Here is a 17,223-nt window from a genome sequence, read left to right as displayed (position 1 = left end):
AATCTGATCGTAGAGTTTGTAGTGATATGTCACAAATCAAGTTTGGGGGAGGTTTGACCATAGGTCAGAGTAGTAGAGTCAAAATGGAATTCATAGTCAGAGCATATAGGATATGATGTTAATTTACAATTTGTTCTTCAATTTCCGCTAAAACAAAAGGTTAAAGGTCCGACCATGAGATTCTAGAAAAGTTTTTAATCAAGATGGTTTTCTTAACAAAGTTTTGACGATGGTTTTAAATTCACTGAAACACTTACAATAGTTAGTTGATGTGCGAAAATATATATATAAATAAAACACAAGTCGCAACTAAGCTTTAAAAACCAAACAATCTATCCTAGTTCACACAAACGGCAAGTGTACGGTCGCGTATAGAATAGATGAGGAAAGTCCGGATATCGAACTAGAAGACACGTGAAAACGTTTATAATCACTAAACTCTAACCAAGACTCACCAAAATATTTAATTGATTTTTTTTAGATTTAATTTAACTACTTAATTTAACTAAATGAAAACTTTTGACAAAACTTCGAAAACTTTGACTGCAGTGATAAAAACGTCTACCTAGGTAAGAATCATATTGAAGGAGATGACAAGACCATGGATTGAAAACTCTCACGACACCGGTTCTAAAGGATGACACAACTAAGGTTCACTCAAGAAGGTCAGATCACCTCTCGGTCTCACTAACAAACTCTAACTTATCTTAGTTGATTTTAAGAACAAACCGGGAAAACAAATTATTAACGTGTTCTAATGCCGACTCACCTCTCGGTCTCACCGACACACTAGCCTAATGGAAACGAATACTACGTAACCAAGGATAGAGGAACAATTCAACTTAACTTAAACTAGACCAACTAATCGCTCAAACACCCAAACCCGACAAGAACAAAACCCGCTCTCGCGCGATCTTAATTCTAACAAGTAAAAGTAATGAGACGAGTTTACTTCTTATCACCTCTCGGTCTCTAAGAAGGTGTTTCACAACTGATTTTATCTAATTAATTTACCCACTTACCCCTACGGTTGTACTTCCTGCAAATAAACCCTAAACACAAAGTAAAGAGCCTTAAACATGCAACAACTAATCAAAACCGATTCAATTAATTAAAGCACGAGGTTATTGGGTATAATCAAACAAAACACAGCCACTAAACACAATATAATTTACTATTAAATCAAACTTTACATTAACAATTTAAGCCACGATCATTAACAATCCATATTACTAGTCAAAACTTAACAATATTCATCAAACCTAGGTAGAACAAACAAGATTAGCTACTCATTAAGTTTGGACAACCATTAACATTCAAGTAAATCATCATAAACATCAACATAAACATAATCAAACTCATTCAAGATCCAAGAATAACTAAATCAAAGTCAAACAATCAATTACTTGCAAAACAATCCAAAGAAAAAGATCAATTCAACTAGTTAGGGTTCTTGAACAAAAAACAAAGTTTAAAGATGATTACTTAAAGTTATATGGCTGAGATTATGAATGTATTTGATGCCTAGCAGCTGCACAAGAGTCTCCTTGGTGTTCTTCTTCCTCTCTAGCCGTCACAGCCACCACAGCCGCCAAACTTTTCTTCTTTTTCCTTCTCCTTTGCTGCTGCCGATCGGAACTATGGATAGGAGTTAAGGTTTTTTTATTTTCGGGATTTAGGGCTGGGTAATGGCTGAAAATTAAGTTAATTAACTTAATATAATATCATGTAAGGCTTCTAAATTGTGGCCTTGGGTTGGGCCTTGAGTTGTAGCTTTGAAACTTGACCAAAAAGGCCCCTAAAGTCTTCCAACTTAACTCTTTTTTCACCATCTTTCATAAACCTACAATTAACATTTAAACTTTGTAAATTATTGCACTTAACCCCCAATACTTTCATAAAATAAGCAATTAAGCATAAAAACCATGATAAAATCATAAGGAAAGTTAGTGTGTTTTACTACACATCAAACATCCCCACACTTAAGACTTTTTCGTCCCTGAAAAAGATTTGACTGCAGTTGGATCAGAATCGGAAAATCAAAGTCAAATCAAACATATAGATTAGATTTTAAAGCTCAGAAAAACGCAAAAACCGCGATCATCGATATTGTTGTCCACCTAAACCCAAGCCTTAATCTTTACCGGGACAAATAAGATCCGACAATAATATTACTTAGTGGTTTACACAATTAAGACCCGCTTATTTTCAGCTTTTACCGGACCAGACCACCCCAACTTGACTTAAACCTCAAAGTTAGCTGATTTAAAACTTTGTTGATCAATATTTATGAATAGTTAAGACGATCAAGGGTATTGTTTATCCACCTAAGTTTAAGCATCAAAGTCTACCAAGCAGCCATTAGATACGATTAAGGTTCAATTTATTAATATCTAGTGTTCCCCACAACATAACATACCCTCGTTATCAAGCAATACCCCAAATCATCACCATAGGTGAGTATGCAAAATTTCATCTGTAGGGCTTACATGTAGCGTGTCCCTTGTGGTCCGTTTCTTAATGGTAATGAGACGCGAGCAAGGGGACCCCACATGGCTAACAACGTGGATGATCAAGTCTGTAGTGTATTTGTAAATTTGTACTTTTTGTGATCATGTTTATAGACTTATAAGAGTTTGCTCTTTGGCTTTATTTTAAATATCCACAACCCCACTTAGGAATTGTGTATACCCAAATAAATAGATTGCATACAGACCCATGGTCTCCGGACCCGAAGCATCCCATCAATACAGGATTTAAGGTTATAAAACCATACGCCAATGAGGTGTAAAACACTAAACTAGCATTTTAAGATTTAAATCACAGGCTACACGGCATACTCTAACGTTAAACCTACCCAAGCATCATTTGATAACGTATTAAAATTTTTAAAAACTCATAATCCTTCCACTTTGTCATACCAAAATTTGAGGCTTGAGTTTGGCCCGACCTTTCATTGCTTATTTTCCACGGACAAAACGCTTTACCCACAAAAGATTTCCGTTTAACCGTTTTATAAAATTTGCCCTTTCATTTTCAAGGCTGAGCCTACCGACACATCCCAAGTTAAGTGCGTTTTCTTTTATTTATCTCATATTATTAGTAGTTTGAAAAACCGATTTCCGATAAACATCATCATCTCCCACTTTAATGCAAAAGAAACTAAAAACAAGAGACATTTTTTTTGTTTTTTTAACATAAACAACGTACGAAAACGAAAAACAAGTGAAAACTTTTTATTTTTCTTGATTTTTTTTCTACAACTAAGTAAAATAAATTCTCATCCCCACACTTAGAACAAAATCGTCCTCGATGAGAACAAGGAAAAGAAATAAAATAAAAATAAAACGTAAAGCATAAAATTAAAACTTGAAAGAACAGAAATTAAAATATAGAACGGGTTACTCCCCTGGTTTAGATGCAGATTCTTCATCAGCTGTGTATGACTTGAACGAACGACCGTATAGCATTTCATTTGCGGCCGCAACCTCGGGTGAACCAGTTCCAAAACGCCATCAGAGCTACCATGCGCATAATAATACCTGTAAAAACTCAAACTCGCTCGCATGTAGCGGCGTACGAAACAGAAAACAAAAACACAAAAATATGTTTATTTCTTATGTTTTTGATTTTTTTTTTTATTTTTATTAAATATTTATTTTTTTGTATTTTTATGTTTTTATAAATATAAATAAAAATAAAACAAATAAAAACAGATAATAAAGAGAATCATAATACAAACTCTACAACTCGGGCTGTCTCCCGAGTGATGCATCCATCACGCCTATTTCTCGGTGAATGAGTCAAGGTAGAACACCTCGACTGTCTGATCAGTTACCGGCTCTCCTATGTAGTGCTTCAATCTATGGCCGTTCACCTTAAACTTCCCGCTTCGATCTTGTATCTCAATCGTGCCATACAGAAAAACCTCAGTGACCGTGAACGGTCCCGACCATCGGGATTTCAACTTTCCCGGGAATAACCTCAACCGTGAGTTATACAGTAAAACCTTATCCCCACACTTAAACTGCTTATTATCCTTCAATTTCCTGTCATGCAGTTCCTTCGTATGCTCCTTATACCAAAATGATTGTGCGTATGCGTGATCCCGGAGCTCCTCTAATTCGTGTAATTGATGGAAACGATTACCCTCTGCGGCTGGTAAATCAAGATTAACCCTTTGAAGGGCCTATGAAGCGCGGTGTTCCAATTCAACAGGAAGATGACAGGCATTCCCATAAATCATCCGAAATGGTGTGGAACCAGTCGGAGTCTTGTAGGCTGTACAGAAGGCCCACAGAGCGTCATCTAATTTGTCGGACCAATCCCGACGATTTGAACCAACCGTTTTCTCGAGAATACGTTTGATTCCCCGATTACTCACTTCTACTTGCCCACTAGTCTGTGGGTGGTAGGCGGTCGCAAGCCGATGGGTGACCCCATAACGCTTCAACGCCTTATCCATCTGCGAGTTGCAAAAGTGAGTACCTCGATCACTGATCAAGGCTTTCGGGACTCCAAAACGAGCAAATAGACTTTTTAGAAAACGGACTACCGCTCGGGCATCATTGGTGGGTAGAGCTTTGGCCGCAACCCACTTAGACACGTAATCGACGGCCACGAGTATGTATTTGTTTCCACGCGAAGATGGAAACGGTCCCATGAAATCAATACCCCAAATATCAAAAACCTCACAAACTTGAATGGCATTCTGGGGCATTTCGTTTCGCGAAGAAATGTTGCCGACACACTGGCAACGAACACAACTCTTAACGAACAGATGTGCATCCTTAAAGATAGACGGCCAGTAAAAACCAGAATCAAAGACTTTCTTTGCCGTAGAACTCACACCGTGGTGACCTCCAGTCGGTCCCACATGACAATGGCTCAAAATTTGCCATCCTTCCTTGACATCTACACACCTTCTAATAAGCTGATTGGCACCAATGCGGAAAAGATATGGATCGTCCCAAAGGTAAAATTTGATGTCAGTAAAGAATTTCTTCTTTTGCTGGTAAGACATCTTTGGGAGGTATCCGTCAGCAAGATAGTTCGCGAAATCAGCAAACCATGGAAAACCTTCCTCTTGTGCAGTAACAAACATCAGACTCTCCGTCGGAAAACGATCGTCAATCCTAACTCCCGAATCTCCTAAATCAACTCCCTCTAGACGTGAAAGGTGATCAGCCGCCACATTCTCGCCCCCCCTTTTTATCACGGATCTCTATATCGAACTCTTGAAGCAACAGGATTCATCGGATAAGACGAGGCTTAGCATCCTGCTTGCTGAAAAGATATCTAATAGCGGCATGATCCGTATAAACAATCGTTTTGGACAAAACCAGATAGGACCTAAATTTGTCGAAAGCTAACACCACAGCTAAAAGCTCTTTTTCGGTGGTGGTATAGCTTTCCTGTGTGCCATTTAAGGTCCGGCTCAAAATTTGCCATCCTTCCTTGACATCTACACACCTTCTAATAAGCTGATTGGCACCAATGCGGAAAAGATATGGATCGTCCCAAAGGTAAAATTTGATGTCAGTAAAGAATTTCTTCTTTTGCTGGTAAGGCATCTTTGGGAGGTATCCGTCAGCGAGATAATTCGCGAAATCAGCAAACCATGGAAAACCTTCCTCTTGTGCAGTAACGAACATCAGACTCTCCGTCGGAAAACGATCGTCGATCCTAACTCCCGAATCTCCTAAATCAACTCCCTCTAGACGTGAAAGATGATCAGCCGCCACATTCTCAGCCCCCTTTTTATCACGGATCTCTATATCGAACTCTTGAAGCAACAGGATCCATCGGATAAGACGAGGCTTAGCATCCTGCTTGCTGAAAAGATATATAATAGCGGCAAGATCCGTATAAACAATCGTTTTGGACAAAACCAGATAGGACCTAAATTTGTCGAAAGCGAACACCACCGCTAAAAGCTCTTTTTCGGTGGTGGTATAGCTTTCCTGTGCGCCATTTAAGGTCTGGCTCGCATAATAGATCGGATGGAAATGTTTATCCTTCCGTTGTCCAAGAACCGCTCCGACTGCGAAGTCGCTCGCGTCACACATCAACTCGAATGGTAACGACCAGTCGGGAGCAACCATGAGCGGGGCGTTAACTAGTTTGTCTTTTAGAAGATCAAATGCCTCGATACACTGCTCAGAAAAAATAAATGGAGCATCCTTCTCCAAAAGTTTGGTCATGGGTCTCGCGATTTTAGAAAAATCTTTGATGAACCGGCGGTAGAACCCGGCATGACCTAGAAAGCTACGAATTGATCTCACAGAAGTAGGCGGGGGAAGATTAGAAATGGTCTCGACCTTTGCCCGGTCAACCTCTATCCCCGCACTTGAGATTCGATGACCTAGAACAATGCCCTCGCGAACCATGAAATGACATTTTTCCCAGTTAAGGACTAGGTTGGTGTCAATGCAGGGGGACATCATCCTCTCGAGATTTGATAAACAATGATCGAAGGAACTCCCAAATACGGAAAAAATTGTCCCTGAACACCTCCATGGAGTCCTCGATCATATCATGGAAAATGGCCACCATACACCTCTGGAATGTGGCCGGAGCGTTACAAAGTACGAACGGCATACGTTTGTAAGCAAACGTTCCGTAAGGGCAGGTGAAAGTGGTTTTCTCCTAGTCGTCGGGAGCTATCGGAACCTGGAAGTACCCGGAGAAACCATCTAGGAAGCAGTAGTACTGCTGACCTGCTAAACGCTCTAACATCTGATCAATGAATGGGAGAGGGAAGTGGTCTTTCCTGGTGGCATCAGTCAATCGGCGATATTCGATGCAGACTCGCCATCCCGTTACAGTCCTCGTGGGAATAAGCTCGTTCCACTCGTTGGTGACGACAGTCATGCCACCCTTTTTAGGAACCACTTGGACTTGACTCACCCAAGCACTATCAGAAATGGGGAAAATGATCCCCGCATCAAGGAGTTTAATGATCTCCTTCTTTACGACCTCTTGCATTTTCGGATTAAGCCGCCGTTGCGGCTAGACGACAGTTTTGAAATTTTCCTCCATGAGGATTTTATGAGTGCAAAATGACGGGTTGATACCCTTGATGTCGATAATCTTCCAAGCAATAGCCTCCTTGTGCTCTCGTAGCACCCTCAACAACTTCTACTTCTCGACCTCGGTCAACGCAGATGCAATGATAACCGGAAGCTTCCTCTCTTCATCTAGAAATGCATACTCAAGATGGGAAGGTAAATCCTTAAGCTCTAAGGAAAGAGGAGGACTCTCAACCGAAGGTCGGCCAATCGGATCGTCTCGTACGATCTCAGCAAACACGCCAGATTCAGGGGTATACGACTCGGTGTCGTCATTTAAGGATTGATTGGTTACGGCAACCATTTCAATCTCCGAAATCTCCCTATCGAGAATCTGGGTGTCGGGGGCAGAACCTCCACAAATTTCGCTGAGAAACTCCCCGACATGCTCCATGATGGTATCAATGAAGTATAAGGAGTCATCAGCAGACTTGGGGTGTTTCATTGACTGTCAAACGTCAAAGGTGACGTTCTCATCCCCAACTCTTAATATTAATTTACCCTCGCAGACATCGATCAATGCCTGTGCAGTGGCAAGGAATGGACGGCCCAAAATGAGTAGGACACTATCGGCATCGTTCATGTCCAGGATGACAAAGTCCACCGGGAAGATGAACTTGTCGACACGAACAAGCATGTTCTCGACCACCCCTCGAGGGTATTTCACAGAACGATCAGCAAGCTAGATACTCATACGGGTAGGCCTTGGTTCGCTTAGACCCAACTTGCGATACACGGAATACGGCATGAGATTATTACTGGCACCAAGATCTGCCAGCGCATGGACGACCGTATTATCACTCAAGATGCAGGGAATTGTGAAACTCCCAGGATCGGACATCTTTTCTGGTAACTTTCTCTACAAGACTGCAGAGCAACCAACTCTCAGAGGAATGGAAGAGACTTCGGCTAACTTCTCTTTGTTCGAAAGAATATCCTTAAGAAACTTTGCGTATTTGGGCATTTGCGTAAGTGCTTCAAGAAAAGGAATATTAAGATGAAGTTGCTTCAGAAGATCAAAAAATATGGAGTTCTGCTCCTCGTCTCTATCCTACGGACTCTCTCGGGATATGGGAGTCTAGGTTTGTAGACTCTCGGTGGTGTGCTGGGTAATGGTTGGTTCTCGGCATGTGTTGAACTTCCGGGGCTGTGCTTCTTATGCACCCTGGCCGGTGGAGACTTCAACTGAATCTCCTCGTCTACCTGCTCCTCTACATCTACCGCAGGCTCGTTAACGACTCCTCTCGTCGCCTCTTGAATCACGGGCTCGCTACGTGCCCCTTCACCGCTCCTTGTCGTCACAGCCTTCGCGAACGCCTTCGGATTTTGTTCAGTGTTACTTGGAAGTGTACCTGGCGACCTCTCATTTAGACGACTTACCATCTCTCCTATCTGACGCTCAAGATTTTGAATTGACGCTCCTTGATTTCTCATGAATGACTCGTGCTCCCGGAATTTCTCTTGAGTTTCTTTGTGACGGGAGTCCTCTTGAGTCATGAGTTGCGACAGCATCTGTGTCTGCTGTGCCATCATCTCCTCTAACGTGGGCTTCTTCTCCCCACTACACGTTCCCTCACCGGAATCTTGGAATAGGCTCTGACGTTGCTGGAAGCCGGACTGATTTCCGTTCCTCCAGTTGGAATTTTGGTTACCTCTCCACCCCGAATTATAAGAATTGAAAAAATGTTGATTTCGGTTTGGATTATTAACGAAGTCGACTGCCTCCTCCTGGAAACCTACGGGGCACTGAACAGTATCATGTCCCCCTCTACAGATCTCGCATAACTTACTTTTCACCTGCAAGTCCTTCACGATCTTTGCTAACGCTTGAACTTGTGCCGCAAGTGCGGTGCTCGTGTCGACCGAATGCATGCCGCGTGATAGGGAATCGACGGTTTTGGTACTCTTAACTGGTGGTCGCTGGTATCCACTCATGGCTAAACCGTTAAACAAGGCAATACACTCATCCATATCCTTCGTTGTCAGTAGGTTACCTCCTGCAGCTGTGTCGAACATACTTTGAGTTGCGTACGTCACTCCGTTGTAGAACTTCTCAACAACCGGCCATTCTTGTAGGCCGTGATTTGGACATAGCGCAAGTAGATTTTTGGACCTTTCCCACGCCTCGTAGAAGCTCTTGGTTTCCTCCATTTGGAAAGAATGAATTTGGTTACGCAAACGAGCGGCCTTAGCCGGAGGATCGTATTTTTCAAGAAATTGGGTCTGCATGGCAGCCCAAGTAGCAATGGATCCCTGTGGGAGGGACTCAAGCCACAGACTCGCATGATCAACGAGTGAGAACGGAAAGATTCGGAGTTTGATGGCGTCTTTGGATACGCCGACAAGATGAAACGTGTCGCAAATTCGTGTGATGCGAGTGATATGAGCATGTGGGTTCTCATGGAGTGAAATTGAGCAGATTGAGCAATCGTGTTTAGAACATTAGATGGAATCTGCCAAGTCGTTTGAACTCCTATAGCTGGTGGAGCAATGCTAGATCTCGCGCCAGCATCGACCGGACGGGCCCGGTTTGCAACTGTCCTCCTCGGTGGTGGATTCGCGTCGCCCATAATCATATCCCTAATGACGGGTTCAAAAAAAGTAGGAGAAGAGAATGTATTACCGACGGATATAGATGAACTGGAAGATGGTTTTGTACGACGTCTCTCACAAAGCTCTCTCTGGTTCGGGGAATCCTTCAATTTCTGGTGGTCCTAGAGATCGAGTATGTCGCATACAACTATTAAAATAAATAAAAGAAACTATAATTAGCTAAACTATTTTAAACTAACAAACAAAACAAATAAGAAAGACAAGTAGTAAACAAGGCAAGTCTTAACTCGAGTCGTTCTTAATATGCCTCAAACCGTGTCCCCGGCAACGGCGCCAAAAACTTGATGTGCGAAAATATATATAAAAATAAAACAAAAGTCGCAACTAAGCTTTAAAAACCAAACAATCTATCCTAGTTCACACAAACGGCAAGTGTACCGGTAGCGTATAGCACAGATGAGGAAAGTCCGGATATCGAACTCGAAGACACGTGAAAACGTTTATAATCACTAAACTCTAACCAAGACTCACCAAAATATTTAATTGATTTTTTTTTATATTTAATTTAACTACTTAACTTAACTAAATGAAAACTTTTGACAAAACTTCGGAAACTTTGACTGCAGTAATAAAAACGTCTACCTAGGTAAGAATCGTATTGAAGGAGATGACAAGACAATGGATTGAAAACTCTCACGACACCGGTTCTAAAGTATGACACAACTAAGGTTCGCTCAAGAAGGTCAGATCACCTCTCGGTCTCACTAACAAACTCTAACTTATCTTAGTTGATTTTAAGAACAAACCGGGAAAACAAATTATTAACGTGTTCTAATGCCGACTCACCTCTCGGTCTCACCGACACACTAGCCTAATGGAAACGAATACTACGTAACCAAGGATAGAGGAACAATTCAACTTAACTTAAACTAGACCAACTAATCGCTCAAACACCCAAACCCGACAAGAACAAAACCCGCTCTCGCGCGATCTTAATTCTAACAAGTAAAAGTAATGAGACGAGTTTACTTCTTATCACCTCTCGGTCTCTAAGAAGGTGTTTCACAACTGATTTTATCTAATTAATTTACCCACTTATCCCTACGGTTGTACTTCCCGCAAATAAACCCTAAACACAAAGTAAAGAGCCTTAAACATGCAACAACTAATCAAAACCGATTCAATTAATTAAAGCACGAGGTTTGTTGGTACATGATGTCAGTAGTTCAGTGTCAAGTGTCTGTAATCGAGTTTGTTGGATTAGTATTTTGTAATAAGCGAAGTTAGCTCACAAGTTCGCTGATATAGGCGAACTTGTAGAGTAAGCGAAGTTAGTGACAACTTCGCCTAAACATGCTAGGCGAAGTTGTCGCCTTTATAATCAGCTAGGTTACGGCAGTATGAAAAGACAATCAGTTAGTCGAGTTTACGAGTCAGAGAGTTTGTGTAATCAGTGATCATTGTATCACGTGTTTCCGGTTGCAATACAACGTGTTTGTGTTTATTGTAACGTGTGTTCGATCGTATCGTCTTCTACGCTCGCAACGTCTTACGTAGGGATTCCGCACCTACGTAGAACGAGATATCTCGTATAGATCCGGCTGGGGACCTACAAGTGGTATCAGAGCCTTAGGCTCTTATGCTATGGTTCGAGATCTGCGTTTTGGTGTCTCTGGCATGTTTCTGATGCGTTTCTGGCCGAACAGCCGCCGCAGGCGAAGTTATGGGGTTCAGGCGAAGTTGTCGCTTAAATTTTAGGGTTTAGGCGAAGATATAAGGTTAAGCGAAGTTATTCATAACTTCGCCTACCTCACAAGTTCGCTTATCTCAGGCGAAGTTATCTGTCAGGCGAAGTTTTGGACAGGCAAAGTTAAGGAGGGGCGAAGTTGACTTTTAGGCGAAGTTAAAAAAAAAAAAGAGTTTTCGTCTGTATGGCCAGGTGTACACGATTATTGTGAGACCGAAGACGTTGTTCCGTCAACGAGTGAAACTTGTTATCTCTTGGTCTTACGTGTGAACAAATACGTGTCAACTCTGGATATGGAGTTGAGTTTGTGAATGGGATATTGATTAAAACTGGATATTGACACATATTTGGGTGTTTGTGGGCAATGAAATTGTTGTTGTTCGAGGTTGACCAACTGAAGAAAGTCAAATTGAACTGAAGGTTTTCGTCATTACTGGATTGCGGTCAGAGCATATTATTTATGTTATTTTCAAGGCGTTCGAGAATTGGATCCTGATACGTGATGCTTATTTATTAGAGTGAAATTTCTGGAACAAGTTGGATTTAATCGGGAATTAAAGTGTTTATGTTCTTGATCGTTATCCCTGGTGATTGAAGATGCTTCGGATTAATTAATGGTCATGTGTGTTAGATTCTGTCAATGTGGTTTTGTGATGAAATTGATCACTTGATGTTGAGTAGTTGAAGATTAAACCTTATCGTATGCCAACGTGTTGGTGAAGTTGTGGAGGGAGCTCAACTTCACGTGTTGGTGAAGTTAGAAGAACTTCACGTGTTGTGAAGTCAGATGGACTCACGTGATTGGTTGAGATGATCAATTAGGCACGGGGATGCATGCATTTCAAAGACCTCAATCTATATAGTCGGAGAAGCTTACACTGATGGGGAGATCTGATATGGAAGACGCTGGGCGATTAGTAGATTTGTGAAGCTACAAGACAGTTTCAGACACGGCTGGTTGAAGAGCAAACAGAAGATCATCAGTTAAGAGGGAGTCTGTTGGTGCATGTTTTGTAACAGATGATCTTTTGTGTTTGTTAGAATTGAGAGCAATGGTCAAAGGGGAGTCTGTTGGTGCATTTTGTGACCATCGCTATGCAATTCTGATAAGCGGAAACGATGTACGAAGTTAGGACAACTTCGCCGTAGGCGAAGTTGTAACAACTTCTGCCGTAGGCGAAGTTGTAACAACTTCTGCCGTAGGCGAAGTTATAACAACTTCGCCTACTGGCCCAAGCCCAAACCCGCGAAGTTGTTTCGATATATATATACGTGTCTTGTTTAGGTTTGAGTATCCAGAAAGTTAGAGTGTGTTTTCTGTAGTTCAATTGTCTAGAGAGAAACCGAGAGGGAGAGTCGTGTGGGACGGCCCGAGGTAGAGCTCACCTCGGGTCGGCCGTGTTTCTATTTATGTTCGGTATGTAACGTGGTTTTGATTATTATAAAAGATCTGCAGATTTGTTTATCCCGTTCGTGTGTTTGTTAGTGTATGTGTTTGTGTTTAATCGTGTTCTTCGTCTTCTACACCAATAAACGAGTCTAGGAGGATTCCGCACTCCTAGACCTCGTGCGGATCTCGTATCGATCAGCGACGACCCGCGCGGGAACCTACAAGGTTATTAGGTATAATCAAACAAAACACAGCCACTAAACACAATCTAATTTACTATTAAATCAAACTTTACATTAACAATTTAAGCCATGATCATTAACAATCCATATTACTAGTCAAAACCTAACAATATTCATCAAACCTAGGTAGAACAAACAAGATTAGCTACTCATTAAGTTTGGATAGCCATTAACATTCAAGTAAATCATCATAAACATCAACATAAACATAATCAAACTCATTCAAGATCCAAGAATAACTAAATCAAAGTCAAACAATCAATTACTTGCAAAACAATCCAAAGAAAAAGATCAATTCAACTAGTTAGGGTTCTTGAACAAAAAACAAAGTTTAAAGATGATTACTTAAAGTTATATGGCTGAGATTATGAATGTATTTGATGCCTAGCAGCTGCACAAGAGTCTCCTTGGTGTTCTTCTTCCTCTCCAGCCGTCACAGCCACTACAGCCGCCAAACTTTTCTTCTTTTTCTTTCTCCTTTGCTGCTGTCGATCGGAACTATGGATAGGAGTTAGGGTTTTTTTATTTTCGGGATTTAGGGCTGGGTAATGGCTGAAAATTAAGTTAATTAACTTAATATAATATAATGTAAGGCTTCTAACTTGTGGGCTTGGGTCGGACCTTGAGTTGTAGCTTTGAAACTTAACCAAATAGGCCCCTAAAGTCTTCCAACTTAACTCTTTTTTCACCATCTTTCATAAACCTACAATTAACATTTAAACTTTGTAAATTATTACACTTAACCCCCAATACTTTCATAAAATAAGCAATTAAGCATAAAAACCATGATAAAATCATAAGGAAAGTAAGTGTGTTTTACTACACATCATTAGCCAAGATTATAATTTTCAGCAATGATAGTCCAAGGCTCGTAGTCATTACTAACATTAGATGACAAAGTTTGGAGTTTTAAGAGTTATGATTCAAAAAGGTGTGTACAAAACGAAATCCCGTGTCTCACCAATGTACCTATAGATTCAAGATTACGTTCCAGACCAAAATCGTCAATTTATCTTACATTCATGTGCTATTTCCTTCCATTATGCATTATAAGATAGTGATAATAGCATAAATGAAGGTTTGATCGTTAATGAGGTAGTAATGAAATCAAAAGAAGGAGGAACTTGTTCTCGATACACGTAACTCCAATGTAGGTTCGGGTACCACCGTAAATCAATTGGGGCTCCACGGAAATGAGATGACTCCTCGAATACTTCATCACCTTTCAGTGGGGCTAGATTGTGCCTCTTCTGAATTGATGGGCGCGTCAAAGACATAACAGGACGAAAAGCAAGACGCGTAGTAGCAAGTGAAACATATATCTTATTAGCATGGGATAATGGTGTGGGCAATACGGAGATACTAGTGACATGGTGAGCGTGTGAATACTATGAACGTATATAATGCAATACATGAAAGCAATGTACTGTGGGTTGACATGTTTGAAAACCTGTTGTTGAGCTTTGAAGGTCATAGACCGATTTTCCAAAAACAAACCGAGCTCACTATAACCAATGTCTCTGATACCAATATGCCACACCTCAAATTTTGACTAACGAAGTTTTACCGCAAGACGCGTGACATACTTGGATGTAGCTCATTCTTTACACCAAAAAACAATTTTAAAATATTTACAACACCATTTAAGTGTTATCTATACATGAGAAAACAGAAACCAAACCAAATAGTTTAAAAGTTTAGCAAAACATTTTAGTAAATTGTTTAAAATAGTAAACCATGTGCTCAAACACGCACAACCAATCAAATGTAAAACAAAGTAAACTAAGAATTCATGTATATAGAGACACCAAACGTTTGCATGTAACTCGCTCTTTAGCACACCTAGCAACCTGGGCAACTATAAATATTCAAGGGTCAACACGGGGTTGGTGATTTCATAAGTTATAACAAAACGTTGTAAATGTAATTAGGGTTGTTCACGAAACGAGCCGAACCGAACAGATACATGCCCATAGTTGGTTTGGTTTGAAACTGAGGCGAACTGAACGGTTTTAATTTAAAGAAACGAGCTATATGATTATTCTTGAACTTGGTTTGATTTTAGATTGAGCGGCTTGGTTCGGCTTGGTTTCATACAAAGTTTTCATTTTTAAAATTTTTAAAACTCCAAAATATCATTAATTCAAGACTTTCAACAAAACAATGTACATCGTTCCAACTCTAAAATGTATAAAACTCAAAGTTAGCAAAAAAAAAAGAAAAAAAACATAATAAATTCAATGAAGATACCTTATGAAAATTTTCTCCTAACAATATGTGTATCAAGTGTGACGTGCACCAGTAGCTAGTTTTTCAAATGTGTAATCAAAATACTGAAGGGCAGAATGACAGGAAAGTTTGTGGAATATTGGAATTGTGGAAGTATTGAACAAGTGACTAGGGTTTAAAATTAAACTTTAAAGTCGACACAAAAGTGGGAAACTTAAAAAATCCTTAAAATTTTGTATACTTCTATATAAACACACATTATATATATAAATTTTAAACTAAAAAAAATAATTCAAGCAAAACAAACCGATCCAATCGGCTCATTTCCAACTCGAGCGAAAATCGAATGAGCATTTTTCAAGTAATGAAAATATTTGGTGTTTTATTTCTGAAAACAAGTAATGAAAAGTATTATAACATTTCAGATTTTTTCGTATTTTTATTCATATTCGTTTACCTAACTCGGTAATGTAATTTAGACCTTTCAAATTATTTAATTTTTTGCGTTTATCCGTATTTAACTTGTTTTAGCTTATTTTGTATTCTCGTAACTTTTAAACTCGTCAAACAACCCTTACAACCGTTAAAATCACTTAAAAATGGCCAAAAACGCGTTTATAGAAGTTCAAGGAATAAAAATGGCAAGTTTGGAAATCTGGTAGAAATCCACCTGTCGCGCATCGTGACCAGGTTCCTTCTTGTTAGTCGTGTAGCGCGATCGACACATCAGATCATTAATGAGTTTTTGGTTTTCATTTAATGCTAAATCCTTTCTAAACCAACCCAAATCACAAAAATTAGGCCTCAAGTTTTTTCCTCCAATATTATCTAATTCATTTTCTTGTAGTTAAAGCCGAGATATTTAAGTTATTTGATCTCATTTGTCGTTAAGTCAATATTTCTTTTCTTAAACGAGTTGGTTACATAATAAACTTTTTATAACCCTTAACATTTAAAACCAAACTAATCATAAACCCTAATAGTCACTTCAACTCAGTTTTCATCCCTACTAATCAAGAAAATATTTTCCTCCATTGTCGGTTTAATCAAGTTTTCTCAAAGCTTTAGTTTGAATTTGGTGTTCAAGACTCATTTGACCGCGATTATCTCCTAGTCTAATCATTATTCAGGTAAGTTGTCTTCTGTGATTTTGTGTGTTTAACGAAAGCCCTTAATCAATTTTTTAGTGATTGGGGGAGTCTAAGTGGTCAATTTGATCCCAACCCGTTTAAGGGCATAAAAGTCAAATTCTTTGAATGCTCGATTACTACCTCTTCTAGTAAAAACTAACTTTCGGTCCATAAGACTTTTTTGTTTATAATTAAATTTTGAGTATACTAGTCAGAACCTGACTTTAGATTCAAAGTTGGGGTTCTGAACAGTACCAGCTCGTTTAAATATTAAAAGTTTCATATCTTAAGTTTTGCATGTTTGTTTAATGTGATTCCAACATCTTCATTCTCGGTTTAATTCTACTTTATTGTCTCCAAGTTCAAGGTTCATTCGTATCGCCTCAGTAAGCACATTAAAGTTCAAGTTTTGGTTTTACATTCTTATTATCATTTAACTCGTCTAATTAAAAAGGTGAATAATCACTCCTCTTATTTATTTACTTGAAACAACCTTTTTGGGGATTTTATGGGTACATATTAATAATTTCATATTACATATTATCCATAACTACCAAATCACGATTATTGTGTTGTTGATCAATTAAATGCTTATTTTCTAAGTGTTTACTTGCTTATTCGTTTAATTCTAGCATTCAGATAGGTCCATCATATCTTATTCTAGCATACTCATTCATAATGTCATTGTTGCCAGAGCCCAATTTGCTAGGCAATGGTCAACTAACACCAATTACTTGCATATATTTAATTGTTGATAATCACAATATTGGTTTGTATATTTCTTATATTATATCTAGTGTCAAAATCTGGTGATAACTTACTCAACCTTATGTTGACAGGCATAATCTATTTTGTATGCATA

Source organism: Bidens hawaiensis, unplaced genomic scaffold (assembly GCF_021521415.1).
Source record: "Bidens hawaiensis isolate Kalapana, Puna unplaced genomic scaffold, B.hawaiensis_p1.1 tig00001521_1, whole genome shotgun sequence".
Classification (NCBI taxonomy): domain Eukaryota; kingdom Viridiplantae; phylum Streptophyta; class Magnoliopsida; order Asterales; family Asteraceae; genus Bidens; species Bidens hawaiensis.
The sequence above is the reverse complement of the archived record's forward strand: the minus strand, read 5'-3'. Positions refer to the sequence as shown.